Raw genomic sequence first — 17,514 nt, forward strand, 5'->3', positions numbered from 1 at the left:
GGAGCACACAACCGACCCCAGATGATGAGCCGTCGCAGGCCAGCACTAACCGCTTACATGGGTCATAGTGTACCAGTAATTTATTGGAAGAGGGCCTTTGAGACTGGCCTTCTCAAAGGCTCTGTCTTGAGACTTGCCCCAAACTCAGTTGTTACCCTTTCTCAGCAACATGTGCAAGGGCTCTAACAATGTGCTCAAACTAGGTAGAAAGTTACCGAAATAGTTGAGAAGACCCAGGAACGAACACAGCTGCGCCACACTCTGGGGTCTGGGTGCATTCTTGATGGCCTTATCTTCAAGTTCACCTGCTGCAATCTTTCTCCCCAATAATTCAACTTCTGGTGCCGTGAAAACGCACTTAGAGCGTTTTAGCCTGAGTCCCACTCTGTCCAGATGATGTAGAACCTCTTCCAGGTTGTGCAGTGTTCGGTGGCATCACGACCGGTGATCAGGATGTCATCTTGTAACACCACAGTTCTCGGGACGGACTTCAGCAAACTCTCCATGTTTCTCTGAAATATGGCTGCCCCTGAGCGAATTCCAAAAGGGCATCTGTGGTATAGAAACAGTTCTTTGTGCATGTTGATGCACGTCAGTTTTTTCGATGATTCGACCAGCTCCTGTGTCATGTAAACGGAGGTCAAGTCCAAAATGATGAACGACTTCCCCCCTGCAAGCATTGCAAACAGGTCGTTAGCCTTTGGTAACGGTTACTGATCCTGTATCGAGACTCGGTTGATTGTTACCTTGTAGTCACCGCAGATCCTGACCGTGCCATCACTTTTCAACACTGGGACAATTGGACTGGATCATTCGCTGAACTCGACTGGTGATATGATTCCTTGCTGTTGAAGTCTGTCCAGTTCGATCTCGACCTGCTCCCTCATCATCTACGGAACCGCCCGAGCCTTGTGATGGACGGTTCTTGCATCCGGACCTAGGTGAATCTGCACCTTGGCTCCCGTGAAGTTACCGATGCCTGGTTCGAACAATGAGGGAAACATGCTCAGCACTTGAGCACATGAAGTGTCATCCTCTGATGACAAGGCTTTAATATCATTCCAGTTCCATTTAATTTTCTCAAGCCATCTCCTGCCGAACAGCATTGGGCCTTGCCTGGAACGATCCACAACGATAAATCATGCACAGCTCCATCATACGATATCTTTACTGCCGCTCTGCCAATGACTGGTATGAGCTCTTTGGTGTAGGTAAGCAGCTTCGCATTGATTGAGCTCAGTTTAGATCTTTTTGCCTTAGTGTCCCACAGATTTTCGAAAGCCCTCTGGCTCATTATTGACTGACTTGCACGCGTGTCCAATTCCATGGATACTGGAACCCCATTTAATTTAACTTCCAGCATTATCGGAGGACTTTTGGTAAAAGAATGTACTCCATACACTTCTTCGTCCTGTACGGGATGGTAGAAAAGGAAGCGCTAGCATGTGTATATGCAGTAAAATAAATGCACCAGTACCTGTTTGGCAGGAAATTTGTGCTGGAGAGAGATCACAAACCCCTAACGTCCCTTTTGGCTGACAACGAGGCCAGAAATGCGAATGCATCGGCCCGCATACAGAGGTGGGTACTTACGTTAGCCGCCTATGACTACACAATTCGACACAGACCGGGCACTGAAAACTGTGCCGATGCACTCAGCAGGCTACCACTAGCCACCACTGAGGGGGCAGCTGAGCATGATGCTGAGATGGTCATGGTTGTTGAAGCTTTCTAAAGCGAAGGCTCACCTGTGACAGCCAGTCAGATTAAAGTCTGGACAAATAAAGACCCGCTACTGTCTTTAGTTAAGAAATGTGTCCTGAATGGGGACTGGGCAGCCACCTACAGGGCATGCCCTGAGGAGTTTAAACCTTTTCATAGGCGTAAGGATGAACTCTCAATTCAGGCCGATTGCCTACTGTGGGGAAGCTGAGTAGTCATGCCCCAGAGGGGCAGAGAGGTGTTTATCAGAGAACTTCACAATGAGCACCCGGGCATTGTCATGATGAAGACAATTGCCAGGTCACACGTTTGGTGAACCGGGATAGATGCAGATGTGTTCGCAGGTGCAACATATGTGCTCAGCTGGGCAATGCACCCAGGGAAGCCCCCTTTAGCCCCTGGTCCTGGCCCACCAAGCCATGGTCACGCATCCATGTGGACTACGCAGGTCCTGTCATGGGAAAAATGTTTTTGGTTGTAGTAGCTGCCTACTCCAAATGGATTGAGTATGCCATTTTAAATTCAAGCACAACCTCTGCCACGGTAGAAAGTCTACGGGCAATGTCCGCTGCCTATGGTCTACCGGATGTCTTGGTCAGCGATAATGGCCCGTGCTTCACAAGCACTGAATTCCAGGACTTCATGGCAGGCAATGGATCAACTATGTCAGAACGGCATGGTTCAAGCCAGCCTCAAACGGCCAGGCGGAACGAGCAGTGCAGATAATCAAATAGGGGATGCTCAGAATCTAAGGGGGTTCCCTACAAAGCCACTTATCGCGCCTCCTGTTGGCCAGTAGATCCCGACCACACTCGCTCACAGGGGTTCCACCCGCAGAGCTGCTAATGAAAAGGATGCTCAAAACCAGATTATCCCTTATACACCCTATTTTGAAAGAAATTGTTGAGAACAGGCGTCAGTCACAATGTGACCAGCATGACAGGAATGCGAGGGCGCGATGTATTGATGTCAATGACCCTGTTTTTGTCCTTAATTACGTTGCAGGGCCCAAATGACTTGCAGGCACTGTGATTGCCAAAGAGGGGAATAGGGTTTTGGTAGTTAAACTTACCAATGGACAAATCTGCCGCAAACACGTGGATCAAACTAAAAGGAGGTTCAGCAACCCCATAGAAGAAGCAGAGGAAGAACACGACGTAGCATTTACTCCAGCACAGGTGACCGAACACCGGAACCAAGTGGAGGAGAGCCCAGTCACTATGGGCAGTCCGGACAGGCCTGAGGCACCGCAAACAGCAGACACTCAGGCCAGTGCCGAACAACCGGAGCCCCAACTCAGGCGCTCTACACGGTAGCGTAAAACACCAGAGAAACTTAACCTGTGATCCCAATAAGACGTTTGGGGGGGAGGTGATGTCATGTATTCAACTGTCATTGTAACCCATGTATAAGCTGACCTAAGTTGTATACCTTGAGCACACTGACCACAGTGGGAGACACTCCTAACCTGGACTTTCCGGTATAAAAGGGGAAGCTCCACCCACTATCTGCCTCTTGAGGTCTTGGTAATAATGGTAACTGGTCACAGAGTGATCTTTTCTCAAGTATGGGCGTCATGTGCATTTATACTGTATAGTAAGGCCATATTAACCACAATCCAGCCCGCAATCCAGCTCCCTCCACGTCTCCGAGTTAAAAATCTGCACACAAAGTCAGAGATCAATATCATGCTGTTGCCCTATGTACCATGAGTGATGTAATACGAGAATCTGAGGGGGAGTGAATTACTGTGTAGAGAGGGTTAAATAGATGTTGTTTAGTATGCCTATTCAGCCCAAAGCAATCAAAGAAACCGTCGTAATAAATAACACAGCAATGCATCCATTTAATAGATGTTTTACCTTTCTTTTTGAGCTGTTGACTGTTGTGAATATCTTGAATTGGCTTCAATAGAGACAATACTGTGTGGTTTATTTACATGACAATTAGGATTTGCTACTTTTTTTTATAAGCCCATTTAGCCTGGAGCTTCATTGTCACTTGGTAGTCTCGCAGACCAACTTGGCAAGCTCAGCGCAAACATTCAGTTCAGATTAGCACCTGGTTTGCAATATTTACCATTCCTATTTTCGAGGCAACTTTATGCTGTAAGATTTGGGAGTGGGTGTGTGAAATTCATCGGTCCATCTTTTAACAATAATAGCTGAAGTTGTAGGATTTAAATAGGATTTTACATAATCTCCATTTAAATTATTAACCAGCAGACCTTTGACAGAACAAACCTGTATTGGAGCTTTATTTTCAGCTCAGATTTTTCCCTTCAATGAATTTGACTTCAAAGTTCCAAGTCTGCCAATATTATATTAAGATTATTGTAATCACATTGCAGCATAGTGATTTTTAAGGCCTGTGGATGCAACATTATAATCACATTGTAGAATAATCATTTTTTACAGCCTGTGGAAATGGCATTTTAATATAAATTCTATCCTTCAGTTCTAATGCCTTTCTAAACCATTGCAAAGGTAGCCTTCAGCTAATGGTCATCCACTTGATGTACTTTTTAATCCTCTTTTCTTTTCTCCAGTATGTGTCTTTTCCTCCTCTTGTCATCTTCTTCTTTCGTATGGTCATAGCAAAGCAAATAAAATGTCAATATCTAAGTCGGATATCCAGACCAAAGCTTCTGGTGTAACAGCGTGAATATCTTGTAGGCTGCCTGTGAATTTACTCTGAGCGCAGTGCTCAATGATGTGCCCCAGGGTCTGATTAGGAGATCCGCAGTCACTTGATGGGAATGCTTTAATCTTCCATCTATGGAGAAGGTGGCAGCATCTACCATGGCCGGTTCTGATGCTGTTGATGGTCGTCCACTGTTCGCGAGGAAGGTTTGATCTTTCAGGTTGTGCTGTGGGGTCCTCCATAAGGAATCCATTCTGTATGCCAGAGTTCTTCCAAGCATTTCGCCATCGGTCATCAAGACTGAGGGGAGATTGCTGAAGGGCTTCGGCGACAGCCCAAAATGGCCTTCTAGATTTGAGACAGGTTGGTGGTAGGTTGTTCAAGTCAGTCTGGATCGGCATGTCTTTGTTGGTGTAGCGGTTGTATTCTCTGGAAACTGCATATTCGCGGCGTAGGTATGGTGGTGCGATGTTTGCAAGCACATGCAGCCAAGATGCTGGTGGCGATAAAAGCATACCGGTAATAATTCTCATAGTAGAATTCAGCTGGACATCAACAGATTTGACCTGCGGACTTGATAGCCATGCCAGAGAGCAGTACCTTTCTTGTTAGGTTCACCCGTGGTACAAATTAGGGGAACAAAATGACTAAACATCCACCCTGCTTTGAAGTCTCTGCCAATGTCACTCATGAACCTGGTATCAGGAGAATGCGTATTGCTCCTGTGTGTTCTCTTCCCCTTGCTTCCTCTTCAGGAAGCAAAGACTAGCCTACCTGGGAGGGGAACTCAGCTTTGCAAAAACCATCACAAGGTAGTGCGAAAAATCTACCAATCTGCGGCATTGTATGTAAGTGAAATATAGGAATTCAATCACAGATAATTATTATCATAATTTAGTCAATCCATCAGATACTCATCCAATCTAACATAGGTTCTGGAAACTAAGAAAGAACTTGCATTTATATAGTGCCTTTCATGACCTCGTGATATCCCAAGATGCTTTACAGCCAATGAAGTAATTTTGAAATCATCATCATCATAGGCAGCCTCTCGGAATCGAGGAAGACTTGCTTCTACTCTTAGCATGAGTTCTTAGGTGGCTGAACAGTCCAATACGAGAGCCACAGTCCCTGTCACAGATGGGACAGATAGTCATTGAGGGACTGGTTTGCCGTATGCTCTTTCCGCAGCCTGCGCTTGATTTCTGCATGCTCTCGGCGACGAGACTAGAGGAACTCAGTGCCCTCCCGGATGCACTTCCTCCATTTAGGGCGGTCTTTGACCAGGGACTCCCAGGTGTCAGTGGGGATGTTGCACTTTACCAGGGAGGCTTTGAGGGAGTCCTTGTAACGTTTCCGCTGCCCACCTTTGGCTCGTTTGCCATGAAGGAGCTCCGAGTAGAGCACTTGCTTTAGGAGTCTCGTGTCTGGCATGCGAACTATGTGGCCTGCCCAGCGGAGCTGATCAAGTGTGGTCAGTGCTTCACTGCTGGGAATGTTAGCCTGGTCAAGGATGCTAATGTTGGTGCATCTGTCCTCCCAGGGGATATGGAGGATCTTGCGGAGACATCGTTGGTGTTATTTCTCCAGCGACTTGAGGTGTCTACTGTACATGGTCCGTGTTTCTGAGCCATACAGGAGGGCGGATATTACTACAGACCTGTAAACCACGAGCTTGGTGACAGTTTTGAGGGACTGGTCTTAAAACACTCTTCCTCAGGCAGCCGAAGGCTACACTGGCGGTGTTGGATCTCGTCGTCAATGCCTGCTCTTGTTGATAGGAGGCTCATGAGATAAGTGAAGTGGTCCATGTTGTTCTGGGCCGCGCCGTGGATCTTGATGACTGGGGGGCAGTGCTGTGTGGCAAGGAAAAGCTGCTACCCGCCACCACCTCAGTAAGACCCCAACATTGCACGAGGTAGAAAAAGCCATAAGAGAGCTAAAAAACAACAAGGCTACAGGAGCGTATGGAATCCCTGCTGAGGCACTGAAGTATGGCGGAGAGGCACTGTTGGCGCGAATACATGACCTCATCTCTCTCATCTGGAGGGAGGAGAGCATGCCGGGAGATCTTAGAGATACAGTGATCGTGAAATATAGTTACTGTTGTATCGTAATCTACCAGCGAGAGAGAGAAAAAGGAACAAAGTTTGTAGTAATGAACTACAACTCTGTTTTTTCCCCACACCCCACCACCCGCACTTTCCAAAAATCTCAAATTAACATTAAACACAAGTTAGATTTAAACCTAAGGAAAATCTTAAAACAACAAAGAGAATTAGACTTAAGGTTTAAAATCATTGGCAATTTATCTTTTTAAAATACTTATACCTGGTAGATTGAAGCTAAAAAATCACGTGAATATTTGTAACTTTATTGCAGATTTTGCTTCTTGACAAATGAGTGGTTCCAATGGGCCTATTGCGGAGAGTATAATGTAAACTTGCATGTAAACTGGGTGAAGAATAAGGATGTTAAGTGTATCTTCCACCACCCTGTGGCAGTTCTGAATTATTGCATACTGCACACCTCATTAAACCCGACCTAGTATAGTGACCACATTTTGCTTCTGTAGAGTGTAGTTAAAGTCGGTCATTATCCACCACTTTCCATTGATGCAAAAACAGTTTTGGATACACGCAAAATGGGAAGGATTCAAGTCAGCAACATGACTCCTGCATATTCTAAAAAGAGAAAAGAAAGACTTGTATTAATATTGTGCCTTTCATGAATTCAAGGTGCTTTTCAGCCAAAGAATTACTTCTTCAAGTGTCATTGCTGTTGTAATGTAGGAAAAGCAGCAGCCAATTTTGCACACAGTAAGGTCACATAAAGAACAATGAGATAATGGCCAATTAATTTGTTTCTGTGATTGTTATGTATTGATGTGTGTATCGTCCTGTATAATAAGCACAATGGTACACCACAGAGGGCGCTGTGGTGGGAGACCTGAAAGTACCTGCAAGAGGCAGTCTAAAAGGCTGACCACCACACCTGAGAGTCACTCTGGAGCTGTTCGATAAAGGACGATGGTCACAGCAGTTAGATTAACACCAGACCGTGTGGAGTCAGTGATTTGTGTGCTACATACACTACATTGGCGACAAGGAAGAGGACGAATTCCATGCGACCATGGCTACTCTGGGCTCGCTAAAGGATTTTACCGTGGGCAATGATTGGGAGGTCTTTACGGAAAGGCTCGAGTACTACTTCACAGCAAACGATCTGACGGAGGACACGAACACACTGAGAGAGAAGCGTAAGGCGATATTGCTCTCCAGTTGTGGCGATGAGGTTTACTCTCTCGTCAGGGATTTGCTGGCACCCGGGAGCGCCAGGGACAAGTCATACGAGGAGCTGACTTAACTCATTTGTGACCAGTTGAAACCGAAGGAGAGCATCCTCACGGCCAGATACAAATTTTACCATCACTGCAGACCCGAGGGCCAGGATGTCACCAAATATGCTGCGGACCTCAGGAGACTCGCGGCGCGTGTGATTTTGGCGCACACCTTGACGAGGCTTTGCGGGATATTTTCGTCATGGGGATTGGCCATGAGGGCCTCCTTCACAAGCTGCTAGCCACGGAACCCACAGTCACTCTGACAAAGGCCATCACCATCAGCCGGGCATATATGACCTCGACTTGCAGCACCAAACAAATGATCCACACAGTCTCGAACCCGGCAGGCACTGTCCACAGGATAGCACCCACCATGGACAAAACTGCAGAACATGGCTCTGCCCGGGGCAGAGAGCGCGGACTTCGGGGTCCTGGAACTCAGAGTCCGCTGAGGGGGGCCAATCAAGCAGCACCATGCTGGCGCTGTGGCGAAAGCCATGAGGCTCACCAGTGCAGGTTTGCGGAGTACACGTGCAATACCTGCCACCTGAAAGGCCACCTTCAGCGTATGTGTAAAAGAAATCGGACTTACCATGTGGCAGAGGAGATGGGGGATGATCCACTGTTCAGCGAGGAGCAGGCAGAAGAAGATGAGGTGTTGGGACTGTATACGTGCACCGACGATTCGCCCCAGTGATAATAGAAGTAAAAATCAACGGAGTCCCTGTGAGTATGGAAGTTGACACAGGCTCGGGTCCGTCGTTGATGAGTCAGAGAACTTTTGATAAACTGTGGATTAACCCAGCTGCACAACCCAAGCTGGTCCCGATCACGGTGAAGCTGTGTACCTACACCAGGGAACTAATACCTGTTCTTGGCAGAGCGGAGGTGCAGGTATCCCACGGGGATGAGGCACACGGTTTACCTTTGTGGGTCGTTGCAGGCGATGGGCCAACGCTCCTTGGCCGGAGGTGGATGGGGACTGGGAAGACTTCACCACTCCACAGGCTGCTGCTCCCCGGGGTGCTGCCGTGCCCCGGGTCCCCAGAGAGCAGCACTGACCGAGCTGGAGCTGCAGCCTCAATCCACCCACAGGTAAGCAGAGCAAGCCCCAGCCCCGGACCTCAAACCACAGAGATCCTGCAGAATTAGCCCCCACAGGCAAGCAGCCCTGCAGAGGCGGGCCGAGTGGGGGGGGGGGCGGTGAGCCGGCGGGGTGCTGCGGGCGGGGTGCGAGGGATCCAGGATGGCCGGCGGATCGGAGGGGCCCATGCAGATGGAAAGTCAGGCGGCGGCAGCAGCTGGAGGTCGACTGCCACGACGGCCACAGAGGAGGCCGCTACAGTGGCCGCCGGAGAAGCGACGACGACGGCCGCAGGAGAGACGGCAAGTCAGGGGGGAGCGGAGGGGAGCGGAGGCTGCGGCGGCGGAGGGCATCCGGAGTAGCGGAGAGCAAGATGGCGGCGACCTCATGTTCAGAGCAGCAGAGCATCAAAGATGGCGGCGCCCGAGGAGAAGTCTCGTGGAATCCTGCTGCATCAAAGATGGTGCCTTAAAAAGGAAATGCACCCGGGAATCTTAAAAGGGCCTTAGCACATGGTGGTCTCCACAAAGTGACTTCTGTAAGGCAAGAGCGAGTCTAAAATGAGCTATGTTGATGTGAGATGACGGATTTATAATAAGAATTAATATTTTAATGCTGAATGGTCACCGTGTTTGTCTAAAATAATGGATATGAAGTACAATTAATGATAAGAGCTAATAAGGAAATCAGGGATCCGTTACCAGTTAATAACTATTTAATGTAACTGCTCAGTGTACCCGCAACCCGTTGACGCAATATCTGTACCAGATAACATGTACCATACAAACGCACTGTCTATGCATACCTGCCTTCCGTTGGACAAACAATGTCGAGATCCCTGGCAACGGCTTCGGGACTGGGGGGGTGAAATGAGATGTTATGTATCGATGTGTGTATCGTTCTGCGTCCTGGGGGGGAAGTGAGATGTTATGTATCGATGTGTGTATCGTTCTGCGTCCTGGGGGGGAAGTGAGATGTTATGTATTGATGCGTGTATCGTCCTGGTACCTTAAATGTATAATAAGCACAATGGTACACCACAGAGGGCGCTGTGGTGGGAGACCTGAAAGTACCTGCAAGAGGCAGTATAAAAGGCTGACCACCAAACCTGAGAGTCACTCTGGAGCTGTTCAATAAAGGACGAAGGTCACATCAGTTAGATTAACACCAGACCATGTGAAGTCAATGATTTGTGTGCTACATACACTACAGTGATGTTGTTTGAGGGATACATGCAGGCCCAGGACACGGGGAGAACTCCCCTGCTCTTCTTCGAATAGCACTGTGGGATTTTTCATATATAAGATACAGCACAGAAACAGGTTATTCAGCATAACTAGTTTGTGCTGTTATACCACCCAAGAGTTTTAACATCTCGTCTGAAAAACGTCCCTTTCAACAGTGCTGCACTCCCACCATACTGTACTAAAGCAAGAGTTACCACACCACTGTCAGTTGTGGCTCAGTGGGTAACACTCTTGCCTCTGAGTCAGAAAGCTGTGGGTTCAAGTCCTGCTCCAGAGTCTTGAGCATATCACACTGCCACCCAACTTAGTGCCATCTGAAAATTTGGAGATACTACATTTAATCCCCTCGTCTAAATCATTAATGTACAATGTAAACAGCTGGGGCCCCAGCACAGAACCTTGCGGTACCCCACTAGTCACTGCCTGCCATTCTGAAAAGTACCCATTTACTCCTACTCTTTGCTTCCTGTCTGCCAACCAGTTCTCAATCCACGTCAGCACACTACCCCCAATCCCATGTGCTTTAACTTTGCACATTAATCTCTTGTGTGGGACCTTGTCGAAAGCCTTCTGAAAGTCCAAATATACCACATCAACTGGTTCTCCCTTGTCCACTCTACTGGAAACATCCTCAAAAAATTCCAGAAGATTTGTCAAGCATGATTTCCCTTTCACAAATCCATGCTGACTTGGACCTATCATGTCACCTCTTTCCAAATGCGCTGCTATGACATCCTTAATAATTGATTCCATAATTTTACCCACTACCGATGTCAGGCTGACCGGTCTATAATTCCCTGTTTTTTCTCTCCCTCCTTTTTTAAAAAGTGGGGTTACATTGGCTACCCTCCACTCCATTGGAACTGATCCAGAGTCGATGGAGTGTTGGAAAATGAGTGTCAATTACATCCGCTATTTCCATGGCCACCTCCTTAATTACTCTGGGATGCAGTCCATCAAGCCCTGGGGATTTATCAGCCTTCAATCCTATCAATTTCCCCTACACAATTTCCCGACTAATAAGGATTTCCCTCAGTTCCTCCTTCTTACTAGACCCTCTGACCCCTTTTATATCCGGAAGGTTGTTTGTGTCCTCCTTAGTGAATACCGAACCAGAGTACTTGTTCAATTGGTCTGCCATTTCTTTGTTCCTCATTATGACTTCCCCTGATTCTGACTGCAGGGGACCTACGTTTGTCTTTACTAACCTTTTTCTCTTTACATATCTATAGAAGCTTTTGCAGTCCATTTTAATGTTCCCTGCAAGCTTCCTCTCGTACTCTATTTTCCCTGCCCTAATCAAACTCTTTGTCCTCCTCTGCTGAGTTCTAAATTTCTCCCAGTCCCCGGGTTCGCTGCTATTTCTGGCCAATTTGTATGCCACTTCCTTGGTCTTAATACTATCCCTGATTTCCCTTGATAGCCACGGTTGAGCCACCTTCCCTTTTTTATTTTTACGCCAGACAGGAATGTACAATTGTTGTAGTTCATCCATGCGGTCTCTAAATGTCTGCCGTTACCCATCCACCGTCAACCCCTTAAGTATCATTCGTCAATCTATCCTAGCCAATTCACGCCTCATACCATCAAAGTTACCCTTCTTTAAGTTCTGGACCATGGTCTCTGAATTAAATGTTTCATTCTCCATCCTAATGTAGAATTCCACCATATTATGGTCACTCTTCCCCAAGGGGCTTCGCACAACGAGATTGCTAATTAATCCTCTCTCATTACACAACACCCAGTCTGAGATGCCCCCCCCCCCGACCCTAGTTGGTTCCTCGACATATTGGTCTGGAAAACTATCCCTTATGCACTCCAGGAAATCCCCCACCACCGTATTGCTTCCAGTTTGGTTCGCCCAATCTATATGCATATTAAAGTCACCCATTATAACTGCTGCACCTTTATTGCATGCAGCCCTAATTTCCTGTTTGATGCCCTCCCCAACATCACTACTACTGTTTCGAGGTCTGTACACAACTTCCACTAACGTTTTTTGCCCTTTGCTGTTCTGCAGCTCTACCCATATAGATTTCACATCATCCGAGCTAATGTCATTCCTAACTATTGCATTAATCTCCTCTTTAACCACCAATGCTACCCCACCTCCTTTTCCTTTTATTCTATCCTTCATGAATGTTGAATACCCTTGGATGTTGAGTTCCTAGCCCTGATCATCCTGGAGCCACGTCTCTGTAATCCCAATCACATCATATCTGTTAACATCTATTTGCACAGTTAATTCATTCACCTTATTACGGATACTCCTTGCATTAAGACACAAAGCCTTCAGGCTTGTTTTTTTAACACCCTTTGTCCTTTTAGAGTTATGATGTAGTGTGGCCCTTTTGGTTTCTTGCCTTTGATTACTCCGCCTTCCACTTTTGCTTTTTACCTTTCTACCATCTGTTTCTGACTCCATATTACTTCACCCTGTCTCGCTGCATAGGTTCCCATCCCCCTTCCATATTAGTTTAAACACTCCCGAACTGCATTGGCAAATGTTACCCCCAGGACATCAGTTCCAGTCCTGCCCAAGTGCAGACCGTCCCTTTTGTACAGGTCCCACTTTCACCAGAACTGGTTCCAATGTCCCAGGAATTTGAATCCCTCCCTCTTGCACCACTGCTCAAGCCATGTATTTAGTCTAACTATCCTGCTCCCTCTACTCTGATTAGCACGTGGCATTGGCAGCAATGCAGAGATTACTACCTTTGAGGTCCTACTTTTTAATTTAATTCCTAGCTCCCTAAATTCAGCTTGTAGGACCTCTTCCCACTTCTTATCTATATCGTTGGTACCTACATGTACCATGACAACTGGCTGTTCACCCTCCTTTTCCAGAATGCTAGATAATATCCTGTTACTTGGGCTTTGGCAGTTCAGTGTGAATTTTGAAAAGTACATGTGCAGTTGGTTCGGGGGATGATTTTAAAAATAGTGTTCTTTTTTTATTCATTCACGGATGTAGAATCGCTGGCAAGGCCAGCATTTATTGCCCATCCCTAAGTGCACTTGAGAAGGTGGTGGTGAGCTAACTTCTTGAACCGTTGCAATCTGTGTAGTGAAGGTGCTCCCACAGCACTGTTAGGGAGGGAGTTCCAAGATTTTGACCCAGCGACGATGAAGGAACGGCGATATATTTCCTTATCCTTCTAGGTGGTAGAGGTTCTGGGTTTGGGAGGTACTGCCGAAGAAGCCTTGGCAACTTGTAGATGGTACACACTGCAACCACGGTGTGCCGCTGATGGAGGGAGTGGATGTTTAAGGTGGTGGATGGGGAGCCAATCAATTGGACTGCTTTGTCCTGAATGGCATTGAGCTTCTTGAGTGATGTTGGAGCTGCACTCATCCAGGCAACTGGAGAGTGTTCCATCATACTTCTGACTTGCGCCTTGTAGATGGTTGGAAGACTTTGGGGAGTCAAGAGGTGAGACACTTGTCGCAGGATACCCAGCCTCTTGACCTGCTCTTGTAGCCACAGTGTTTATGTGGCTGGTCCAGTTAAGTTTCTAGCCAATGGTGTGAGATATTAGGAAGGTGCAGATGTTCCTCTCGCAATGTTAAAAATGAAACATCTAGAAGCATATCACTGTGCTTGCATGCGATGAGTGCAAAGTGCAACAAGCTGCTGCTACCAGCAGTATAACTTGAGTCTGCAGACTGAGGGCTGCACTTCCAGGGGCCGAAATTCAGGCCCACCAGAAACCTGGCGCACCTACTATCTTTTTGGTGCCATTACCGCCGTTATGTTTGCGACGGCCAGTCGATCGATTTTCACTAATTTACCGTCCGGCGGTAATGACTGTTGGGAATCGGGAGTTTGCAGCGGTGCGGATGGATTGATTGGAGTGGAGTAACCGAGGGGAAATTTACCCTTCTGGTAATTTGCAGCAAATGAGCTAGCTGCTCCCTGGCCTTAAAGGCCAGGGTTTGCAGTGAGGCCCTGAGGAGGGAAGGAGTTGTGTTGAGGGATGGCTGGTGCTGCTGGACCAAAAAGGACAAGTAGATTTTCGGATGCCGCGTTGGAGACCCTGATGCAGGCCGTGGAGGGAAGGAGGCGAGTTCTGTACCAGACACGGGGAGACCCACTCGCCTGGAAGAAGATTGGTGTGGACGTCTCCGGGACCTCCATTCATAACCGGACCGCCACGCAGTGCAGAAAACGGCTGAACGACATCATCCATCTGATGAAAGTGAAAACCTGTTCCACCAACTGCTGACCTTGCATCTGCGAGCCTCTCCTTCATCCATCTCTTATTTCCCACCTTCACTGTACAGTCACTGAAGCAGTCTTTCATTGCTGACACCTCTATATATATGTGTGGGTTTGTGCAATGGAGGCTCCCTCTCATCTCACAATTACAGCTGCATGTCAGGGACACACGTGCACTCATTTCTGATGCATCATCAGAGTGGTGCTCACCAACCATTCTATGTTTTGCAGGCCAAAATTGCATACAACAGGATGGAGCAAAGGAGGACTGGTGGTGGCGAGCCCCAGCTCCAAATCCTCAGACCCTTGGAGAAGAGGGCTGAGGCGCTCGTCGGGAGATATGGTGCCTTCCCTGTGACCATTGGTACTGGTGATGCCGATGTGGGTAAGTGACGTGCCTCCTTTAAAGCTATCACTCTCTGACTGCTCCAGCGCCTACTGTGCCTTTCCCTCTGAAAGTCTGTTAGTTGCAGCCTCCATGTGTCAATCCCCTACCTCCCCCTCTTGGCAGCTCTGCTCCCATTAATACTTGCAGATGAGAGGCCGAGTGGCAGCACAGGAGACAGTGAGGCATGACATGTGAGACCAGTGCCAGGCCTTGATGACACCCTTGAGGACATCAGTACCGAAATGCCTAATAACAGCATCGAGGACATTGAGGGCTCCAGCCTTGCTGACACCCTGGAGTGCACTCCATCTTTTGGGGACCTCAGTGATGAGAAAGAGGAAATGGAGGACACTGCCGGCAGCACCACGTCACTGCTTCCACCCACACGCGCAAGCTCAGATACTGGGAGAGCGTGGTCTGATCCAGTTCAGATTGTGCAGGGGTTTGCACTGGGTGTTGCACTGGGATGTAGAGGGCTGCAGCATGGTGACGGGGTTAGACAACCTCAGGTGCCATCTCTCCGGGGGGGGGAGTCCGCAACGGAGTTCTGCTGAGGAAGACTCAGACAAGCCCATCGATGTAGGGCTTATGAGAGAATGGTGGAGGACATGTATTCCCAGATGTTGGGGGCACTGACACGGGCGCCAGAGAGGCTGTCGGAAGTGATGAGGAGCGTGGAGGAGTCCGCCTCTCACATAGTCAACAGCTCTACGCATTCCATGGAGCCCATCATTGCCAGTGTGCAGGCGATGGTGGTCTCCCAGATTGTCTATGCAGATCCAGCTGTGGGACTGCAAACTGTAAGTGATGTGGCAGCTGATATTGCAACACAGGCGCGAGGGAACGAGTGTATCGATGCTGGTTTACAGAGGTTGGTGGCGGCCCTGGAAGCGCAGAATGGTCTTATGCACTCTGGGCAAAAGGCCATGGAGCAGCAAACTGCTGCCATGTCTGCTGGCTTAGACACTCAGGCTGCTCTCATGCAGTCCCCGCTCGATGCTCAGTCACCTCAGTGTTGCCTTTGCGGCTGGGTCCACCACGGGCTAGGGGGGACCTTCCGGTGTGGCACCACAGCCCCGACCTGAGCTCCCTCAGATTGGTGGTGCTGGTAATGTGCTGCCCCAAGTGAGTGACTCAGGCTCCTCGGGCCAGGATAAGGATGATGTGCTCCCTCAGGATTACAGCATTCCTGGCCCCAGGCCTGTCACTCCACCAGCGCCTCCATGCATGGCCTCGCTTGAGCCAAGCCAGATAGGACCCTCCCAGGAGGGTGTTGACCAGCCTGCAGCCGACCCTTCCAGGCTCAAAGCTGGACGAGGGTATCCGACAAGGACATCTGCAGCTTCCAGACAGGTAACACAGCAGCCTTCCCAGACCCATGAGGCAGCCACGGGGAAAAACTGAGGCGTAGTAGTAGAATAGGCACGCATTGAGAGGGGTTATAAAGAAATGAACAAGGGTGAGAAATGATGTTGTTGTGTAAGTTTTTTGGTCTGTTTTTTGTTCTGTTAGTTTTTTGCACTGATTTGGATGATATCATAAATCTTTATTTTTTGCACCTATATCTGGGCAGGTGTCTCATTTGAGAGTAGGCAATTATGTATAAAGGCACTCATTGGGATGGTGATGGAAAATAGAAGCTGAAGGGTCATGTGGGGATAAAATTGTGAATCGAGCAGCAATCAGAGATCTCTGCACCTCCGTTGCAGGGTTGGGATGGCGACGACGTCTCCTGGCTGGATGGCGAAGTGGATCCTAGTCCTCTTCCTCCATCTCCTCCTCCTCCTCAGGTGGTACTGCTGGCTCGACCTCCAGCGGCTGGCCCCTCATATGAAAACACGTTCAGGAGAGTATTGCAAAGCACCACCAGAGCGGTCCAGGCAAGGGAACCTCTGTTTGACGATCCCGATGCAGTTCTCGATGATGCACCTGGTCCCAGAATGAGCGTCATTGTAGGCATGCTCAGCCGCTGTCCTGGGGTTCCAAAGTGGAGTCAGCAGCCAGGTGGACAGGGGATATTCCTTCACCCCAGGCAGCCAACCACAATCCTGGTTTGGCCCGGTGAAGATGGTGGGCACACTGCTCTGGCTCAGGATGAAGGAATCGTGGCTGCTGCCTGGATACCTGGTATCAACTGCCAGGATCCTGTGTTGGTGGTCGCACACCAGCTGCACATTCAGGGAGTGGAATCCCTTTCTGTTCATAAAGAGTTCGGAATGATTCAGTGGCACCCTCAGGCCAACGTGTGTGCACTCGATGGCACCCTGCACCCTGAGGAACCCTGCAATCCTGACAAATCCGACCTGCCGCTCCACCTGCTTTTCCCTGGTCAACAGGAAGCAGAAATGTTGGACTCTTCTCTTATACAGAGCATCGGTCATCTGCCGGATGGAGCGATGGGGGGAGAATTGGGAGATGTTGGATATGTCTGCAGTTGCAGACTGGAAAAGGCCCGTTGCATAAAAGTTGAGAGCTATGGTGACCTTGGTCTCAATGGTGCGAGCTGTCCTGAACCTTGTGTGAGGTTGCAGATCTAGCCACAGGACATTGCACAGCTCCCTCAGTATGTCCTTTCTAAATCGCAGCCTTCGCAAACATTGCTCATCACTGAGCACCAGGAAGGAGAACTGTCGTTGGTACACCCTTTGATGGTAGGGCCTCCATCCCCCAGGTCTGGGCACCTCCAATGGCACCTGACTGATCGCCTTCTCCCTGTTTCTGCTGATGTTCGGGAGCCTCTGCAGGCTGCTGCTGGCAAGGCTCCAGGCCCAGTATCTGGTGCGGGGGGTCAGCGTACCTGACCCTCTTCCTCATGCCATCTTCCTGGCCACCCTCTCTACATGGAGGTCTGCGGCCTTCTGCAGGCAC

This window comes from Pristiophorus japonicus, chromosome 10 (assembly GCF_044704955.1).
Source record: "Pristiophorus japonicus isolate sPriJap1 chromosome 10, sPriJap1.hap1, whole genome shotgun sequence".
NCBI classification, from domain to species: domain Eukaryota; kingdom Metazoa; phylum Chordata; class Chondrichthyes; family Pristiophoridae; genus Pristiophorus; species Pristiophorus japonicus.